The 20,219-nt window shown below is 38.0% G+C and overlaps 1 long non-coding RNA gene across 4 annotated transcripts in view; it reads right to left on the bottom strand.

The window, feature by feature from the left end:
* Positions 1–20,219, bottom strand: part of LOC105479443 (uncharacterized) — a 311,459-nt gene that overhangs the window by 6,401 nt on the left and 284,839 nt on the right. For all 4 annotated transcript variants that reach the window (XR_011623107.1, XR_011623106.1, XR_011623109.1 and 1 more), the window contains one exon: positions 1,050–1,189. This is a non-coding gene — a long non-coding RNA (uncharacterized lncRNA). The remainder of the gene's footprint in view (positions 1–1,049; positions 1,190–20,219) is intronic.

Raw genomic sequence — 20,219 nt, 5'->3', positions numbered from 1 at the left:
AATGGTATTCTGTTTTAGGTCCTTGAGGAATAGCCACACTATCTTTCACAATGATTTCAACGAATTTACACTCCTACCCACAGTGTATAGGTGTTTTCAATTTTAAAACTTGTAATTAATTCTCTCAGCAGAAATAATTTCTGCAGGCCCCTGATGGCAGTTGACAACATGCTCATCTTTGACAGAGTTTACCAGTTATTTACAGCCAAAGTAGTGTTGGATAACAAATCCCAGAAAACTCAGCAGCTTAGAATGATAAATATTAGCTAGCTTATAGGTCTTTAGGTTAGCAATTTAGATTGGGCTTAGCGAGGGTACCTGGGGTGACTCAGCTCTCCTTCATGTCCCTTTTATCCTCAGAAGGCCCACCTGTGTTTGTTCTCATGGTGGTCATCATGGCATGAGAGGGCAAAGGTGGTAATAAACAAGTACTTTTCAAGCCTCTTCTAGTGTCAACTCTGCTAACATCCCATTGGCCAAAGGCAGCCCCACTGCCAAACCAGAGTAAAGGGGACATCACCCCAACCATGGCAAAGAGTATAGATGCACAGTGAGTGAAGTATTGGAGTCATCAATCTAGTGTTTCACTCAAGGCAAACACGTGTAGTTATTTGGGCAGCCTGTGGGCCTTCAGCTTTCCTGGAATGATAAGATGCTGGCAGGAGAGAGATAGCAGTAAGAGGGGAAAGACTTTTAAAGAAAAGCAATGTTTTTAGTAGAGTTAGATGAGCCTTTGGCCAAGTAGAAGAACAAGCTATGAAGATCTGTGTGAAATGACCTGCTGATGTGATTGGCAGGACATCAGCACTTTGGCTGGCTGTTTAGGGAAGAAAGAAACCACATGCTTTTTGTTTGTTTGTTTGTTTTACATATTATCCATTATATGCCAGAGTCACATTAGGCTATTAGTATTCCTCATTTCAATGAACCTTTGCAATATTTCTAATGTTTTTGTGTAATTATCTCCATTATCTCCATTTTATAGGTGAAAACACTGAATATGGGTTAGCTTTTTAAAACATAACAGTGCAAGCAAATGGTGGAGTTACCTTTTCTGATTTCAGATGTTATACTCTCTGTACCACTGCGTTCTGTACACATATTTACATCTAGTGTGAATCATCTCCTGTCAACTTTTTTTCCTAAAGAATTCCCTCAGGAATAATGAGTTGTGAAAACAGGCACCAGTCTGGAAAAAAAAAAACAAAAAAACAAAAACTGGCATAATTCACTTTTCTGACCTTTTCTCCCAGGACTGTTTTGAATGGTTTTTCTTTGTAATAGATGAAGAACACATGCACAGGTCCAACCCAGAGCACAAAAGGCAGAACATCTACATGAAGCAGGATTTTTTAAGCAGGATGTTTTCTTGACTTTAGGTCACCTGGGAATAATTATCTGCACTTATGCTTTAAGGTATTTTATCTCATTGAAAAAATATAAGACAAACATTGTATGAGGTACTTCTGACTTTCATGTATTTGCTGCTCTGGGCTGACAAAATGTTCAGCTCTCTCCTGTAACATATGCTTCAGTATTACTGGTCATCGACAAAAGGTACATGCCCCAAATTTCCACTTACTGCCATTGACTTCTGGCCACAAGCAAACTTCTTCACAGCATGTATGACATTAGCATTAGCCACCGAGTCAATCTGCTGAAAGACTGTGGAGATGGCATGTAAGAACCAGCACCAAAGCCTGGGCCCCACCTTCATCCAGGAAACCCTCAGAAGACTCTACTGACACTGGGTATCTAACTTTCAGCTTATTCTTGGCAACTTGGACATCTGTATTAGAAAGGTTTCCTTGAGCAGAATTTATATTAAGCCTATACGGGGCAAAGCAATTCAGCTCACTCATGCTGGTTCATGAGACTCATTAGATCATGAGCGACTATAGCCCCATCTCTTGATACCCTTTGTACCCATTCAGGCTACACGATTTCAAATAACCATTTGTCATGTCTCTTTCTACACTGAGTGATTGATTTGATGCTGGAGTATTTGTATACAGCCTCTGATTCAAGGGCTTGACTTCCACAAGCACTGAAATACAAAAAAAGCAGAAGTAAGGGAGGGCAGCTTGGATCCAGACTACTGTTGAAGCCTAGCTCTAAAATATATCTCTAGACACATCTTTTATAGAATAAATTTTTATAATAGAACAGGGTATAAAAGTTAAAAATAATAGAAAATTAAATATTTTCTGTTATATATTCTTGACCTCCTGATGTTCCCACCTCAGCCTTCTGGGTAGCTGAGACTATAGGAGGCATGCTCCATCATATCTGGCTAATTTTTTGTATTTTTTGTAGAAATAGTGTTTTGCCATGTTGCCCAGGCTGGCACCTACCCTTTCTTGATAAACTGTCTATCTAGATCTCTGGAACATAAACTTGGAGCATTCCAGATTTTGTCTTCTCTTTCATATCCTTCGTCTGATCTTATAATAAATCATTTAGAGTTTCCCTCATAATTAGGCCTCAGACAACATTCTTCCCTCAATTCCAACTGTCATTTCTTTTGTTAATATTCTAATCATTTTTCTCTTGGATTCTTGCAATAGCCTCCTCATAGGTCTCATCCTCTCTACATTTTCTACATTTAAGGAAAATTATCTTTAACTTCTATCTTAATTTCAGGAGTATGTGTGCAGGTTTTTTATGTAGGTAAATTTGTGTCATGGGATTTTGTTGTAGTTGTGCAGATTTCATCACTCAGGCATTAAGCCTGGTATCCATTAGTTATTCTCCAGATCCTCTCCCTCCTTCTTCTCTCCACCTTCCAATAGGCCCTAGTGCATATTGTTCCCCTCTGTGTATCCATGTGTTCTCATAATTTAGGTCCCACTTATGAAGGAGAACACGTGGAATTTGGTTTTCTGTTCTTTCATTAGTTTGATAAGGATCATGGCTTCCAGTTCTACTGATATACTTGCACAGGACATAATCCTGCTCTTTTTTGTGACTGCATAGTATTCAATGATGTATATGTACCACATTTTCTTTATATAATCTGTCATTGATGAGCATTTAGATTGATTCCATGTCTTTGCTATTTTGAATAGTGTTGCAATGAACATACAAACATGTGTGTATTTATAATAGAATGATTTATATTCCTTTGGATATATACCCAGTAATGGGATTGCTGAGCCAAAGGGTATTTCTGCTTTTAGGTCTTGGAGGAACTGTCACACTGTCTTCCACAATGGATGAACTAATTTACACTCCCTCCAACACTGTATAAACATTCCTTTTTCTCTGCAACCTCACCAGCATCTGCTATTTTTTACTTTTTGATAACAACCATTCTGACTAGTGTTAGATGGTATCTCATTGTGGTTTTGATTTCCATTTATCTAATTATCAGTGATGTTGAGCTTTTTGAATAGTTTGTTGGCTGCTTGCGTGTCCTCTTTTGAAAAGTGTCTGTTCATGTCCTTTGCCCACTTTTTAATGGGGCTGAGTTGGAAAACATCACTGTCCTGCTACAAATACTTCAGTAAAAATCCTGAACTCTTTCATATGGCCCCAAAACACTTTGTAAGCAACCCATGTCTCTGGCTGCATGCCAACCACCTCCTACAATGCTGACAGAAGGAAAGGATGGATGAGGAGTTGGTTAAGTTTTGAAATGTAGGAGAAAGAAGCAAGTTAATATGATTAATGGGCCTACAACCATGGCACCCAGGAATCCAAATGACTTGTCTTTATTGATTTACTCATTTTATTAACAAATACTTTTCTGTGAGCCTCCTGATAATGGCTGGAGGCTAGGGATCTAGGAGTGAAACAAAGTACATCTAGGTGCTAGGGATGTATCAGTGAAATAAAACAAATTATTGTTCTCAAGGGGGAAATAATGACAACAAATAAAAACATAAAACTATAACATAGCATACTGGCATGTAATGTGAAAAAAAAGAAAGGAAACAGGATTAAAGAAACATGCTGGGGAAGAGGTTGTTAGAACATGCTATTTTATACACCGAGAAGGTGATATTTCAGCAGAGACCTAAAGAAAGCAAGAGAGAGTATGCCGTGAAGATATGTATGGAGAAAGTATTCCAGAGAGAGAAATAACAAGTGCAAAGGTCCTGAAGCAAAGTCAGGTTAAGGATATTTATGGAATATAAATTAGACCATGGTGGCTAGAGCAGAGAAAGTGAAAGGAGAGAAGTAGGAGGTGAAGTCAGAGCAAGAATTTGTGAAAACTTGAAGGTCATTCTAAGGATTTTGGCTTGTACTAAGAGGGAATTGGGGAGCACTTGCAGAGTTTTGAACAGTGACATGATCTCTCTGGACTTCTCTCTTCATATCCATGTTTTGGGGAGGGGCACACTACTTGGATTTCCTTATTCTTACTCTCCTGAGTATCTCTGTATGCTGCTACCTTTGCCTGGAACATCCTTCCCACTCACATCTGACCCTCATTTGACTGTCAGTCATATAGTACATCTTCAGGTTTCATCATATATAAGGTGGAAGCATCAATTCTTCTCCAAGAACGATGGAGTTGGTGCGCTTCCTAAGTGCCCCCATGACATTTTCTGTCAGGATGATTTTGGGCATAAAAAAGAAAGCCTAACAGTGGCTGAAACCACAAGAAATTAAATGCTTGCCTGTGAGATATCCAGAAGTAGAGAGTATTGATATTAGTTAAGCATCTCAGGAATATTCACAAGGATCCCGGCTCTTGCTATTCTTCTGCTTCACCACTATTAGCATGTTGTCTTTCATGTTCCAGCTTGCCCGTAAGGGTTGCAATGTGATCACCATCTTGACCTCGCAGTCATGTGACTTCAAACAATGGAATCCAAAACAAGGTCAGAGAGAAGGGATTCCTAGAGCTTTCCTTTTGCAGTGTCCTTGCCTCTTGTCAGGGGAGAACAGCTTTCCCAGAAGCTCACTAAAAGTCTCTTTATGTCTAATTAGCCAGGACTAATGCATATCTTTTACATTAAGTTTTTATTTAGCAATTTATTTTTAATCTTTTAATTTTATTTTAGGTTTGGAGTGCATGCACAGGTTTGTTATATAGGTTAACTTGTGACTCAGGGGTTTGGTGTACAGATTATTATTATTATTTTTTGGCACCAAGGTACCAAGCATAGTACCTGATAGGTTTTTGTTTGTTTTTTCTAAACCTCTCCCTCCTCCCACTCTCCATCCTTTGATAGACCCCAGTGTCTGTTGTTCCTCTCTTACTGTCCATGTGTTCTCATCATTTAGCTCTCACTTATAAATGAGAACATGTGGTATTTGTTTTTTTTTCCTGAATTAGTTTGCTAAGGATAATGGCCTTCAGTTTCATCCATGTTCCTGCAAATGACATGATCTTGTTCTTTTTATGGCTGCATAGTATTCCATGGTGTATGTATACCACATTGTCTTTATCCAGTATATCACTGATGGTCATTTAGGTTGATTCCGTGTCTTTGCTATTGTGAATAGGAGGAGTGCAGTGAACATATGTGTGCATGCATCTTTTTGGTAGAACAATTTATATTCTTTTGGGTATATACCACAATAGTAGTTCTGTTTTTAGTTCTTTGAGGAATCATCACACTACTTTCCAGAATGGTTGAACTAATTTATACTCCCACCAGCAGTGTATAAGTGTTTCCTTTTCTCTGCAACCTCTTCAGCATCTGTGGTTTTTGTTTGTTTGTTTGTTTGTTTTTTACTTTTTAATAATAGCTATTCTAACTGGTGTGAAATGGTATCTCATTGTGATTTTGGATGGTATTTCTCTAATGACTAGGGCTATTCAGCATTTTTTCATTTACTTGTTCATATTTATGTCTTCTTTTGAAAAGTGTCTATTCATGTTCTTTCCTACTTTTTAGTGGGTTTGTTTTTCACTTGTAGGCTTAAGTTCGTTGTGGATCCTGGATATTAGACAAGAAATAAATCACACACCTACAACCATCTGACCTTTGACAAAGCTGACAAAAGCAAGAGGAAAAGTACTCTATTCAATAGGTGGTGCTAGGATAACTGGCTAGCCATATGCAGAAGATTAAAACTGGACCCCACTTTATACCATATACAAGAATCAACTAAATGATTGAAGTCCTAAATGTAAAACCTAAAACTATAAAATCCCTGGAAGATAATCTAGAAAATACTGTTTTAAACATAAGAACTAGCAAAGATTCCATAACAAAAATGCCAAAAGCAATTTCAACTAAAGCAAAAATTGACAAATGAGACCTAACTAAACTAAAGAGCTTTAATTAAACTAAAGAGCTTCTGCACAGCTAACTAAACTATCAACAGAGTAAACAGGCATCCTACAGAATGTGAGAAAATATTTGCAAACTATACATCTAATTCGTATTTATAAGTGCACGTTTACCGATATCACCCAATCATTGTACCCTAACACCTAACCCAGATTGTGACACATAGTAAGTGCCTTGATAAATACTTGTCGAATTAATCAATGTTTCATGACTTTAATTCTTTTTGTAAAATGGAATGTGAAGTTGGGGGTGGGAGTTTCATGAAAATCACATACTTCCCAGAAAAGAAAACAAATGGTGATTAAAAATGAGTAAAACAATTACAAAATTGTATTGTGGCCTTACCTATATCAGAGAATAGCAAAATAATAATGTTCCAATTTGTATTTTAGAGTTCCCAAATAAAAATTTACAAATCCCAAAAGGGTTGTACTGAAGTTTGTATTCCTAAAACCATGGAATTTAAACATTCTTTCAATATTTCCTCCACCCTGGTTTTGGTTCATGGATAATAATCTTCAAAAAATTGTTCTCATCCACTGAACTGTACCTGAACATCACTGGTCAATTGCATACTATCAGCCGTCCAAAATAGGACAAGCACGAACACAAAATCACACACACATACATACACACACATATACTCACACACATATACAACCGTGGGGAACTCTGTTGTTGATGGTTCAGTGGGAAATTTCCAAATTGGTACAGGTATACATGATATTTAATAGTTTAAAAAGGAAAGTGACATAGAGTCAGTGAATTTTTTCAAGTATCACGTGCCTAAAGCTGGTGGCTAAGCATGCTTAATACCTTTTTGAGTCCCTCCTATCTTTGAGCCAACCTACAGGTTCCCTATGGAATGTCCTAGGGCTACAGCCTGGAGACTACTTCTAAGGGAATCTCTAGGCCGACCTCCCACTTTCTACTGCAAACCACGTGGTCTTAGTGTCCTCAAAAGACCAAGAGCTAAAGTCTGAATCTGGCCAAGTGGACTCTTCTGCTGAGAAATCAGTCTGAAGGTCCTGGGAAATAAAAAAGAATAGGATGGAAAATGAGGACGCTAAGACCACGTGGTTTGGAGTAGAAAGTGAGATCTTATTGAAATAGAAAGATTGTGTATTATCTTTAATGAATTTCACTTGGAATTTTGACTAAATATTAACTTAAGGATAGATGCAGGTAATATAAAATATAGACCAGAAAAGACAAATAAATAATGTCTGATTTATTTAGCTATTTGGCTTTCTTTGGCCTATTAAACACATCACTGCTAACAAACTTTTCACAACCAGAGAGCTCTAGAAAGTTTTATGGCAGCCATTTAAAAAACGATATGTGTATCAGTTTCTCCCCTTGACTGCATTTTATAATGTGAAACTTTCGTTTAAAGGAACAATTATAGGGCCAGGTGTGGTGGCTCACCCCTGTAATCCCAGCACTTTGGGAGGCAGAGGCAGGTAGATCACCTGAGGTCAGGAACTCGAGACCAGACTGGTCAACATGGCAAAACCTTGTCTGTACTAATAATACAAAATTAGCTATGTGTGGTGGCACACACCTATAATCCCAGCTACGTGGGAGGCTGAGGCAGGAGAATGACTTGAACCCAGGAGGCAGAGGTTGCAGTGAGTTGAGACTGAACCTCTGCACTCTAGCCTGGGTGACAGAGTGAGCTCTGTCTTAAAACAAAAACAAAATCAAAAATGAAATAAAAAAACATAAAAGAATGAACCACTATAGAATATCTCATTGTTGTGATTTATCTGAGTCCCAACCAAATATGTTTTATCTAGCTCAGAAATTCTCAATTTAGCTTATAAAATTCTATGCTTTACAATACTATAGTTTTAATATTGTTCTTTTCATACAGTCATACAGATGACTATTTTAGCACACTAATGTTGAACTCTAGTAGAATCTTTCATGAGACCCATTTGCTGCAAATAAAATAGTTTTCATTTTGATTACCCATTATTTTAAATGCTATAAAATATTCTATTATAAAAAATAACTGCAATTAAATTAACATAATTAAATTAAATTTGATTTTATTCAAGCATTACTATTATCTGACTTAAAGTGTTCTTATAAGAAATAAAAACAAAATTTTCACAAAATTGTGGAGTGGAGCATAAATTAAAAGAACCAATACAAAATAAACCTATAAAACTGGCAGCACTCACTCACCTCGTAGTTGGAGTTCTTGACTTTATAACTATATTTAAATTGATCTAACTTTTTTGAAAATCAAACAATCCAGCATTTGAAAAATGTATGTACCTTTTCAGGTAAGCAGTATATTAATAAAGCATATTTAGTTTTCAATTAAGTTTTTAAATAATTTTGCGAAGGTAAGGTATTAGTTCTTATCCTTATAGACTGGAGAAATCAAAGCATAATGATATTGTCTTTAATCACAGCTAAATTTTTAAATGGATTAGAACACTGATCTTTTGAATTTTTTAATGAAGTTAATTGTGTTTTTAAAGAAGTTGAATCTAGTAAGTATCTACTTATTACTTTCTTTGTAAAAGAAGTAAACCAGTTTTTATCTTGATACATGTAAACATTTATTCTTCCCTTGTATTAAGCGACATAGGGTCAAATTTAACTATTAGCATAAAAGTCTGAGAACATTTTTACTTAAAATATATATAACAGTTTAGGGATGTCATTAAAATAAAATTATTGTATATTTTTATATGCCCAATATACATTGGTCCCTATGGGTACTAACACAAATTTAGTCAACTAATAACTTGAAATACAAAAACACTTCGCTTTCTGACTTAATAAATTAATACAATTTACAGTGTTTAGAATAAAAAACTACTTGTGTAAATTAAAAACCATGTTAATAAAGTTCTATATCATTTTTATAGACATCTCAGTTACATTGAAATTATCTAATTACTAGTCTTTTCTCTATTAGAACATATTTTTCTCAGAGAAAAACAGTCTATATTCCATCTATTCTATGTCCAAATTATGGCATAAATTATGCCATAAAGTAGAGTAGTAGTTGAATGTGTCCAATCATAAATAACAGTTGTCTCTAGTCTTCTTGCTAAGTTTACTCAAGATCTTTGACAATGCATGTTTACTATTTTTATTTTATATTTGATATGGTTAGGCTTTGTGTCCACACCTAAAACTCTTCTTGGATTGTAATCCCCATAATCCCCACATGTCAAGGGAGAGACAAGGTGGAGGTAAATGACTCATGGGGGCAGTGTCCTCCATGCTGTTCTTATGATAGTGAGTGAGTTCTCATGAGATCTGATCGTTTTATAAGGGGCTCTTCCCACTTTGCTCAGCACATTTTTTTCCTTGATGCCTTGTGAAAAAGGTACCTTGCTTTCCCTTCACCTTCTGCCATGATTATAAGTTTCCTGAGGCCTCCCCAGCCATGCTGAACTGTGACTCAAATAAACCTCTTTCCTTTATAAATTACCCAGTCTCAATTACTTCTTTATAGCAGCATGAGAATGGACTAATACAGTAACTTGGTACCAATATAGTAGGGTGCTGCTCTAAAGATACCCAAAAATGTGAAAGCAATTTTGGAACTGGGTAATGGGCAGAGGCTGGAACAGTTTGGAGAGCTCAGAGAAGACAGGAAGATGTGAGAAAGTTTGGAACTTCCTAGAGACTTGTTGAATGATTTTGACCAAAATGCTGATAGTGATATAGACAATGAAGTCCAGACTGAGGTGATCTCAGATAGGTATAGGGAACTTACTGAGAACTGGAGTAAATGTCACTCTTGCTATGCTGTAGCAAAGAGGCTGGCAGGATTTTGCCCTGCTCTAGAGATTTGTGGAACTTTGAACTTGAGAGAGATGATCTGAAATTGGAACTTATGTTTAAAAGGGAAGCAGAGCAAAAAAGTTTAGAAAATTTGCAGTCCAATGATGCAATAGAAAAGAAAAACTCATTATCTGGGGAGAAAGTTAAGCTGTCTGCAGAAATTTCCATAAGTAATGAGGAGCCAAATATTAATTGCCAAGACAATGGGAAAAAGTTATTCAGGACATGTCAGAGGTCTTTATGGTGGTCCCTCCCATCACAGGCCCAGAGGCCTAGGAGAATAAAATGGTTTCATGGGCCTTCCTGCTTTGTGCAGTCTCAGGACTTGGTGCCCTGCATCACAGCCATGGCTGAAAGGGGTCAACATAGAGCTCAGGCTGCTGCTTCAGAGGGTGCAAGCCCCAAGCCTTGGTGGCTTCCACATTGTATTGGGTTTGCAGTTGCACAGAAGTCAAGAATTGAGGTTTGGGAACCTCCACCTAAATTTCAGAGGACCTAAGGAAATGCCTGGATGTCCAGGCAGAAGTTTGCTACAGGAGTGAAGCCCTCATGGAGAACTTCTGCTAGGGCAGTGTGGAAGGGAAATGTGGGGTTGGAGCCCCACACAGAGTCCCTATTGTGGCACTGCCTAGTGGAGCTGTGAAAAGAGGGCCACCATCGTCCAGACCCCAAATAGTAGATCCATCAACAGCTTGCACCATCACCATAACTTTGGAAAAGCCACAGACACTAAATGCCAACCCATGAAAGCAACCTAGAGGGAGGCTGTACCCTGGAAAGCCATAGGGGTGGAGTTGCCCAAGGCTATGGGAGCCCACCTCTTGCATCAGTATGACTTGGATGTGAGACATGGAGTCAAAGGAGATCATTTTGGAACTTTACAATTTGACTGCCCTGATGGGTTTCAGACTTGCATGGGGACTGTACACCCTTCATTTTGGCCAGTTTCTCCCATTTGTAATAGGTATGTTTATACAATGCCTGTACCCCCATTGTACCTAGGAAGTAACTAACTTGCTTTTGATTATAAAAGCTCGTAGGTGGAAGGGACTTGCCTTGTCTCAGAGGAGACTCTGAACTTTGACTTTTAGGTTAATGCTGGAATGAATTAAGACTTTGGGGGACTATTGGAAAGGCATGACTAGTTTTGAAATGTGAAGGGGACATGAGATTTCAGAGGTGCCAGGGGAAGAATGATATGGTTAGGTTTAGTGACCCCACCCAAATCTCATCTTGAATTGTAATCCCCATAATCCCCAAATGTCAAGGGAGAGACGAGGTGGAGGTAATTGAATCATGGGGGTGGATTCCCCCATGCTGCTCTCATGATAGTGAGTTCTCATGAGATCTGATGGTTTTATAAGGGGCTCTTCCCTTTTCACTCAGCACTTCTCCTTCCTGCAGCCTTGTGAAGAAGGTGTCTTGCTTCCCCTTCACCTTCCACCATGATTGTAAGTTTCTTGAGGCCTCCTCAGCCATGCTGAACTGTGAGTCAATTAAACCTCTTTCCTTTATAAATTACCCAGTCTCAGGTATTTCTTTACAGCAGCATAAGAACAGACTAATAAAATATCCCTTCTGTTTTAATTTAGAGGCACATTTTATTATTCTCAGTATTTTTCCTTGACTCACAATTTACTCCTCTTAATTTTAAAATACGTAATTTTGGGGGAAAGTAATTTCTATGAGTAGTTGTAAGGGTCACTAATTTTGGTATGAAACAGATCATTCTCTCTACATTTGAAAACAAACCAACAAAGTCTTGTTCATTATACTAAAGATATCATGTGTTCTAAGTAATTTCATTTTCTAGTAAATACACGATTAATCAAGTAAACATTTTGATTTAAAATGGAGTCACTTAAACAGCACACTTTGCTGTTTTATTAATATTTTATGAAAATATATGCATTGATTAGAAATTTTCTACAGTAGTTTTGTAAACACATTGTGCATCTTCATAGTGAAGGATGTATAAAAGATTGAATTAAAAGAAAACTTGTTGTTTGCTAAATAAGTCTTTTCTTTCTTGTCACTATCTCCTAAATTTAAGTTTAAACAAATAATTACACTGAGATATAAAATATGAATTCCAAGTCATCAATATTACTTTAGAATCAATAATTAGAAGGAATTCCATTTTAATAAATGAACAAATCCACATTACAAATCATTACTGAAAGTATCAACCACTCACTGGTTATGAGGTTTCTTATTAATTATTTTGGCATCAAAGAGAGAAAAAATATTCAGATACTGAGTCAGTTCTCTCACCGTTCTGTGTATATTTTCACTAAACCATAAATACTCAGAAATTTTTGAAGATAAAAAAGTCAATGATGGAGTATAGGAGAGAAAGGAAATTAAAGTTTCAGGCTAGTGTTACTGATTAAATGATAATTACAATTGCATTAAATTCAGAAGAAAAATTATTTTATTTGGGGGGAGTTTGAACTCTTTGAGTTTGAGATACCACCACCAGCCTACTGTTGGCAATGAGGCATTACAGTTTACAACCATGTTAACACAGCCACAAATTATGTTTAGAATCCTCTGCGAGGAGGTCAGAACTGAATATTAAAGTGAATAAGATTACTTTGAGACTAAATGTGTGACACAGAAGTGAGAAAACTAAGGAAAAACACTATTATCTATAGTTTGAAAATTATATGAGAAAGAGAAGCCAGCAAACAGGCAGGGAAAAGGTCAGAGATATTGGAAGATAAACAGATGATGGAATGGTAAGGAACCCAAGGAAGGATAGAATTTTTAGAACAGAGATAAAGCCCAAACCAGTGGTTTGGTGGTCTATAAAATTTGTACTGACATTCCTCCTAAAATAATTCTGAAAAACTCTGGCCCCTCACACATGTTTAACATCTAAAAATATTTAACACGAGTATAAATAATTTTAGAGAATGTAATATACAACATACTATAGATGTTGATATAAAATAGTGTTATATGACTCTTCTCAATGTATTCAATGGAACATAAAAAAACAGCAAGTTGACACCCACCATCATCTACTATAAAAATAGATTAGAGGAGGCAGGGTCAAGATGGCCAATTAGAAACAGTGGCGTTCAGAGCCTCCCATTAGGAAAACAAAACAAAACAAAACAAAACAAAAGAAACAAAGCAAAACAGAATAAGCTTGTGAATCCTTCACTGGCAACCAAGATATCCAGGTTCTCTCATCAGAACTGACTAGGAGGCTGGCATGACCTACTGAGAGAAGGAAGAACAGTGTGGTGTGGTGGCCCACCTGAGAGCCACACAGGGTAGGGGACCCCCTCCTTCCAGTCAAGGGAGGCAATGAGTGAGCATGCTACCCAGCCTGGGAAATCATGCTTTTGCCACAGAACTGTGCAACCCACAGACTGGAAAATCCCACTCTCAAACCCATGCCACTGGGGCCTACCTGTCCCAACCCTGGAATGTGCAGATTCTCAAAAGCCTCTCAGCTGGAATCTGCTTAAGCCTACCAAACTCCTGCAGGAAAGGGTGACCAGCACCTGCAGCTGTGGCTGCCTGCTGTCTAACCTATTTGAACTCCTTGGGGGAGGGGCAGCAGCCAGCACTGGGACTGGCAACTGCCTAACACAGTAAAGCTCCCTAGACAGGGGAAGGGTGGCATCCATCTCGGAAGCTACAGGCTGCGCTTTTCCCCTGCTAGAGCCAGGGAGACTGGACAGCTTGGTCCCAAGACTTGTCCCCAACAGCCTAATACATTGGCCGTGGCAGTCTGCAGCCAGAGTGCCCCTTCAGGCCTGACCATGACCCATGCATCATCATTGGGCAGGGCTTTCCTGCAGGAGGAACTCCAATAACTCCAGGCAGAGGCTCAAGGGCAGAACCAGGATCTCCCTGGGCCTGAGCCCCTAGAAGGAGGGGTGGCTGCAGTCTCTGCAAACCAGTAGACCTAGCCTTTCCTCCTGGTAGTTCTGAGGAATCCAGGCAGCCCAGTCAAGTGGGTTTCCCTGTAGCAAGGCACATCCCCTCCACCAAGGGACAAAGTGCTTCATTAAACGGGTCCTATTCCCCATGTCACCAACTGGGTGAGACCTTCCAACAGGGTGGTCAGACACCTTATACAGGAGCAAAACTCCTGGCATCAGGTTGATGCCCCTTGAGGTTGGCAGTCCCAGAAGAAGGGGCAGACACTCATTTTTGCTGTTCTCCAGCCTTCTTGAGTGACAACTCTGGGTGCAGGAGCAAATCAGATGAATAGAGCCTGAAGTGAACCCCCAGCAAACCACAGCATCCCTACAGAAAAGAAACCTAACCACTGAAAGAAAAACAAGCAGAAAGCAACAACTACAGTATCAACAGTAACAACAACCAAAAAAGCTCCCACAAAAACCCCATCTAAGTGTCAGCAGCCTTGAAGACCAAAACTAGACAAATTCAGGAAGATGAGAAAGAATCAAAAAAATTCTGAAAACCCAAAAGGCCAGAGTGTCTCTCCTCCTCCAAATGATCACGATGTCTCTCCATCAAGGGCACAGAACTGGATGGAGGATCAGATGGACAAATTGACAGAAGTAGGCTTTAGAAGATGGGTAATAAAAAACTATGCTGAGCTAAAGGAGCATGTTCTAACCCAATGCAAACAAGCTAAGAACTTTTATAAAAGGTCAGAGGAATTCCTAACTAGAATAACCAGTTTAGAGAGGAACTTAAACTACCTGATAGAGCAGAAAAACAGAGCATGAGAACTTTGTGAAGCATACACAAGTATTAATAGCTGAACTGACAAAGCAGAAGAAAGGATATCAGAGTTTGAAGACCACTTTTCTTAAGGCATGCAGACAAGACTAGAGAAAAAAGACTGAAAAGGAAAGAACAAAGCCTCCAGGAAATGTGGGAATTCATAAAAAGACTGAACCTATGACTGATTGGAGTACCAGAAGGAGAGAGAGAGAATAGAAACGAGCTGGAAAACACACCTCAGGATATTATCCAGGAGAACTTGCCCAACCTAGTAAGACAGCCCAACATGCAAATTCAGGAAATTCAGAGAACACCATTAAGATACTCCATGAGAAGATCAACCCAAAGACACATTGTCATCAGATTCTCTAAGATTGAAATGAAGGAAAAACTGTTAAGGGCAGCCAGAGAGAATGGCCAGGTCACATACAAAGGGAAAACCATCAGACTAATAGCAAACCTCTCAGCAGAAACTCTACTATCCAGAAGAGATTGGGGGCCAATATTCAACATTCTTAAAGAAAAGAATTTTCAACCTAGAATTTCATATACGGCCAAACTAAGCTTCATAAGTAGCGGATAAATCCTTTCCAGACAAGCAAATTCTGAGTGATTTTGTTACCGCCAGGCCTACCCTGCAAGGCCTGAAAGAAGCACTGAATATGGAAAGGAAAAACTGGTACCAGTTACTGCAAAAGCACACCAAAATATAAAGACAGATAACACTATGAAGAAACTGCATCCAATAATGTGCAAAATAACCAGCTAGCATATGATGACAGGATCAGATTCACACATAGCAATACTAACTTTAAATGTAAATGGGCTAAGTGCCCCCAGTTGAAAGACACAGACTGGCAAATTGGATAAAGAGTCAACATCCATCGGTGTGTTGTGTTCAGGAGACCCATCTCATATGCAAAGACACACATAGGCTCAAAATAAAGGGATGGAGGAAAAATTACCAAGCAAATGGAAAGCACAAAAAAGCAGAGGTTGCAATACCAGTTCTGACAAATAGACTTTAAATCAATAAAGATCAAAAAAGACAAAGAAGGTCATTACATAATGGTAAAGGGATCAATGCAACAAGAAGAGCTAACCGTCCTAAATATATACGCACCCAATACAGGAGCACCCAGATTCATAAAACAAGTTTTTAGAGACCTACAGAGAGACACTCCCACACAATAATAGTGGGATACTTTAACTCCCCACTGTCAGTATTAGACCAATCAACAAGACATAAAATTAACAAGGATATTCAGGACTTGAACACAGCTCTGGATCAAGTAGACCCGGTAGATGCCTACAGAATCTGTACCCCAAATCAATAGAATATACATTCTTCTCAGTGCCACATGGTACTTATTCTAAAACTAACCACACCATTGGAAGTAAAACACTCCTCAGCAAATGTAAAAGAACTGAAATCATAACAGTCTCTCAGACCACAGTGCAATCAAATTAGAACCCAGGATTAAGAAGCTCACTCAAAACCACACAATTATATAGAAATTCAACAACCTGCTCCTGAATGACTCCTGGATAAATAATGAAATTTAGGCAGAAATCAAGAAGTTGTTTGAAACCATTGAGAACAAAGAGACAACATACCAGGATCGCTGGGACACAGCTAAAGCAGTGTTAAGAGGGAAATTTATAGCACTAAATGCCCACATCAGAAAGCTAGAAACATATAACATCACAATTAAAAGAGCTAGAGAGGCAAGAGCAAACTAATCCAAAACTAGCAGAAAATAAGAAATAACTAAGATTAGAGAAGAATTAAAGGAGATAGAGACATGAAAAACCCTCCAAAATAATCAATTAATCCAGGAGATTATTTTTTGAAAAAATTAACAAAATAGATAGACCACCAGCTAGACTAATAAAGAATAAAAGAGAGAAGAATCAAATAGACACAATAAAAATAATAAAGGGGATATCACCACTGACCCCACAGAAACACAAACTACCATCAGAGAATACTATAAACACCTCTATGCAAATAAACTAGAAAATTTGGAAGAAATGGATAAATTCCTGTATGTATACACCCTACCAAGACTAAACCAGGAAGAAGCTGAATCCCTGAATAGACCAATAACAAGCTCTGATATTGAGGCAATAATTAATAGCCTACCAACCAAAAAAAAAAAAAAAAAAAAAAAAAAAGCCCAGGACATACACATACATAATTTACTTATCTTTTGTATTTATGTTTCCTTGTCTGTTTTCACTTACTAGCATGTAAGCTCCATGTGAAAGGCAGTAAGCTTGCTCACTTTTTCCTTCCTTCCTTGCTTCCCTCTTTCCTTCCCTCCTTCCTTCCTCCCTCCCTTCCTCCCTCCCTCCCTTCTCTTCATCCTTCCTCTCTCTCTCTCTCTCTCTCTCTCCCCCACACACACACACATACACACACACCCCGCTCTCTCTCCCTCCCTCCCCAAACACCTAGAATAATGGCTGGCAAATAGTATGTGCCCAGAAATGGTTTTATAAATAAAAATCATTGAAACTTCACATATACTTAATTTAATGTATGGAAAATAGCCCCATAAAAAATAAATTACCAGGTCAGTCCCAATTATCAACCTCAGCTAAATCTGACATAAGTTCTTCCCAAAAGTGTCTGATTTCCTCTTTCCTTTTTAAATAACTGTGTTAGTACTCAACTTCAAGGCAAGCATCATAATTTTGAATTGGAATTCTAAAAGAGCTAAGTAAGGCTGGCAGGGAGATTCAGTAGAAGGATGAAGCGCAGGACCTTGCCTAGAACTGGTGACCTGGATGGAATGAGGTGCTGCTACCTTCAGTACTGTTTCCTTTACTTTGCCCACAGGGGAACCTCCCTTCAGACCACTACATTCTTTGAAGGCAGGCCAAGGATGAAATCAATGAGGGTAAGAATAAACATTCTCATTGCGCTGGGAATTCCGAAGAGTTACACACATGACACAATCTCAAAGTTCTAAAATCAAGTTTAACGTTAAGGACATATGTATATAACAGAGACAGACAAAACAGCCAGCCCAGGCCTTAATCAATATTTTGAATTGTTCCTTTATTTGCAGCCAGAAGGCTCTTTTACCTGCACTCCCCGACCCCCACCCCACCCCGCTCCTTCTTCCAGGGGAATGTATTTTAGTAAGATTGATAAATGAAAGTTATAACTCTCTTTTCTAAAATGGGAAAAGGAGTTGTCGTAAAGCAGAACCAGAGTAACACTTAAATCCAGGACAAGCTATGTAATTTGTGAACTGGAAATGTACAGCTCTTTTTATTTAAAAAAATTATTAAGAATTTTCAGATGGTGACAGAGAGCATTAAACCACTGTGTGGCCTTGTGCTACTGCACAGATCACATGCCCATGAAGCTGGCCCTGACTGAATGACTTCAACGTACACATTCCAGGGGCAAGTCAGTTTTGGGAAAGAGTACCTAAAGAAGGTGAGAACTTAGAAATAGATCCCCTTATGACTCTCCATTTTCACTTGTCTCTTAGAAATTCTGTGTACCACCAGAGATATGTGAACTCCAGCTTATCTAGGGTTTCCCACAAACTACATCCTCAAGTAAGTTCAAGATTGAGTTACACATTGAGAGGGTTTATGTCACAATTATTTTCTGACATCAGAAAATTCAAAAAAGGCATTTTAGCTTTGCTTTTGAGTTACTCCTGTTGACTGCATGAAAAAGTTATAGCTCTGGGCAACACAGCATGAATTCCTTATTTTATATCTATGAAATCCACAAGATAGGAAGGCCAACTAAATCTTATCAGATACCAAAGAAAATAGAAAGTAATAGACCTCAATAAATCCTATAAAAATGCTACATATGTGATTAAGGCCTTTAAATTTATGACCATTATTAAAAACTTCCAACATTAAAAATGGATTTATAAGGAATTCTGTGTGTTTGAAATTATTAAAAAGGGGAAATAACTGAACAACAAAGTAAAAAAAGAGTTAACTGGGACAGAGATCAAGGAATTAAGCTGCATAGTCACTGTGACAATGACTCAGGATTGTTAAAAGAGGATTGGATGACTCTTAAATGTTTATAGGACACCTCTCTGCAAGCTGATGACTGATCATGTATCTCTGGAATATATTATATCAGGGGTCCTGGTGTCTGGGGTTATACATGAACAGTTGCTACTTTCTGGTCTCCAAGGCTCTACTACAGTCTGTGCAAATTAATTTCATTACAACTATTTATAATTAATTTCATTATAATTTCATGAGCATTTGAAAACAGTTCATCATGGGGTTTCTTAAAGTTTAGTTCCCTACCATCTACCTCCTCTGTATCAGAATCCCTGGAGGGACAGCCCAGGAAGCTGTATTTTTGAAAAAACTTCCTAGATGGTTCTTGAGCATCATCTAGTTTCGGAAAATTTTTGTATCGTGAGATATGGAAAACCTAGATGCCAAATTTTATCCAACACCTGTTTTTGTAAATAAAATGATTTTGTAACACAGCCATTCCCATTCATTTACCCATAGTCTATGATTTATTTCATACCAAAGGACAGAGTTGAGTGGTTGGGTCACAGACTGTGTGGCTTGCAAAGCCTAAAATGTTTACTGTCTGACACTTTACAGAAAAAGCTGACCAATCTCTTTTCTGTCCTTTCAAGCAAACTTTAACTTATTCATCCCAATAATACTTTTACCAGTACTGATGATAAATTTTGAAATTTTGAAAAGGATTTCCATTTTTTTTCCTTAGTAGAAAAGTAGTGTTAATCTAGAGTACATATTTGTGGTGAAAGATGGTCTTTGTTGCTGCCTAAAAAACAGAATGTCCCAGATGCAATCCATAATCTTCTCGCTGGGGCTATATTTCAGCAAAGATTCATTCACTGATTCACATTTCAGTCTATATTTATAAAGCAAAACTTTGGGTCTTTAGTCCTTTGCTCAGACCCGTAATTTCAGGATTAAATTACACTCTGCTCCTCTCTAGAGGCTGAACCTTGAGGAAAGACCATCCAGTTTTAGTTCTGCAAGTCTCCAAAACTCTGAGGCAGTCTGTGACCTTTTATGGCTAAGTTTTGCTTTCTTCATCTCTTGCATGGCTATACAAACTTATAGCTCACAAGGTTAAAGTTATCACATACGCCTTTGAAAATATAGAAGGACTGAGATATCTGTCTGTCCCAATAAATACTCTATTAAGCTTATTTAAATAAAAGAAGCATCAATTGATGGTCTTGTGTGTTTAATGCTTCCTCAAAGGAATATATATGGAATATTCTGTTTGAGCTTTCTTTTTCCATTATAATCATGTGATTTTTGGTCTTAGAACATATACTCTGTTTGAATAACATTAGATGTGGATTACTTACATTGTGCACTACTCATTTGAGATGTTTTGACTCAAAGAATTCAGAAAGCATCATTGACAACAAATATGCCCTTCTT

This window comes from Macaca nemestrina, chromosome 5 (assembly GCF_043159975.1).
Source record: "Macaca nemestrina isolate mMacNem1 chromosome 5, mMacNem.hap1, whole genome shotgun sequence".
NCBI classification, from domain to species: Eukaryota; Metazoa; Chordata; class Mammalia; order Primates; family Cercopithecidae; genus Macaca; species Macaca nemestrina.
Note: the sequence above shows the minus strand (reverse complement) of the source record. Positions and strands in the feature narration are given on the sequence as shown.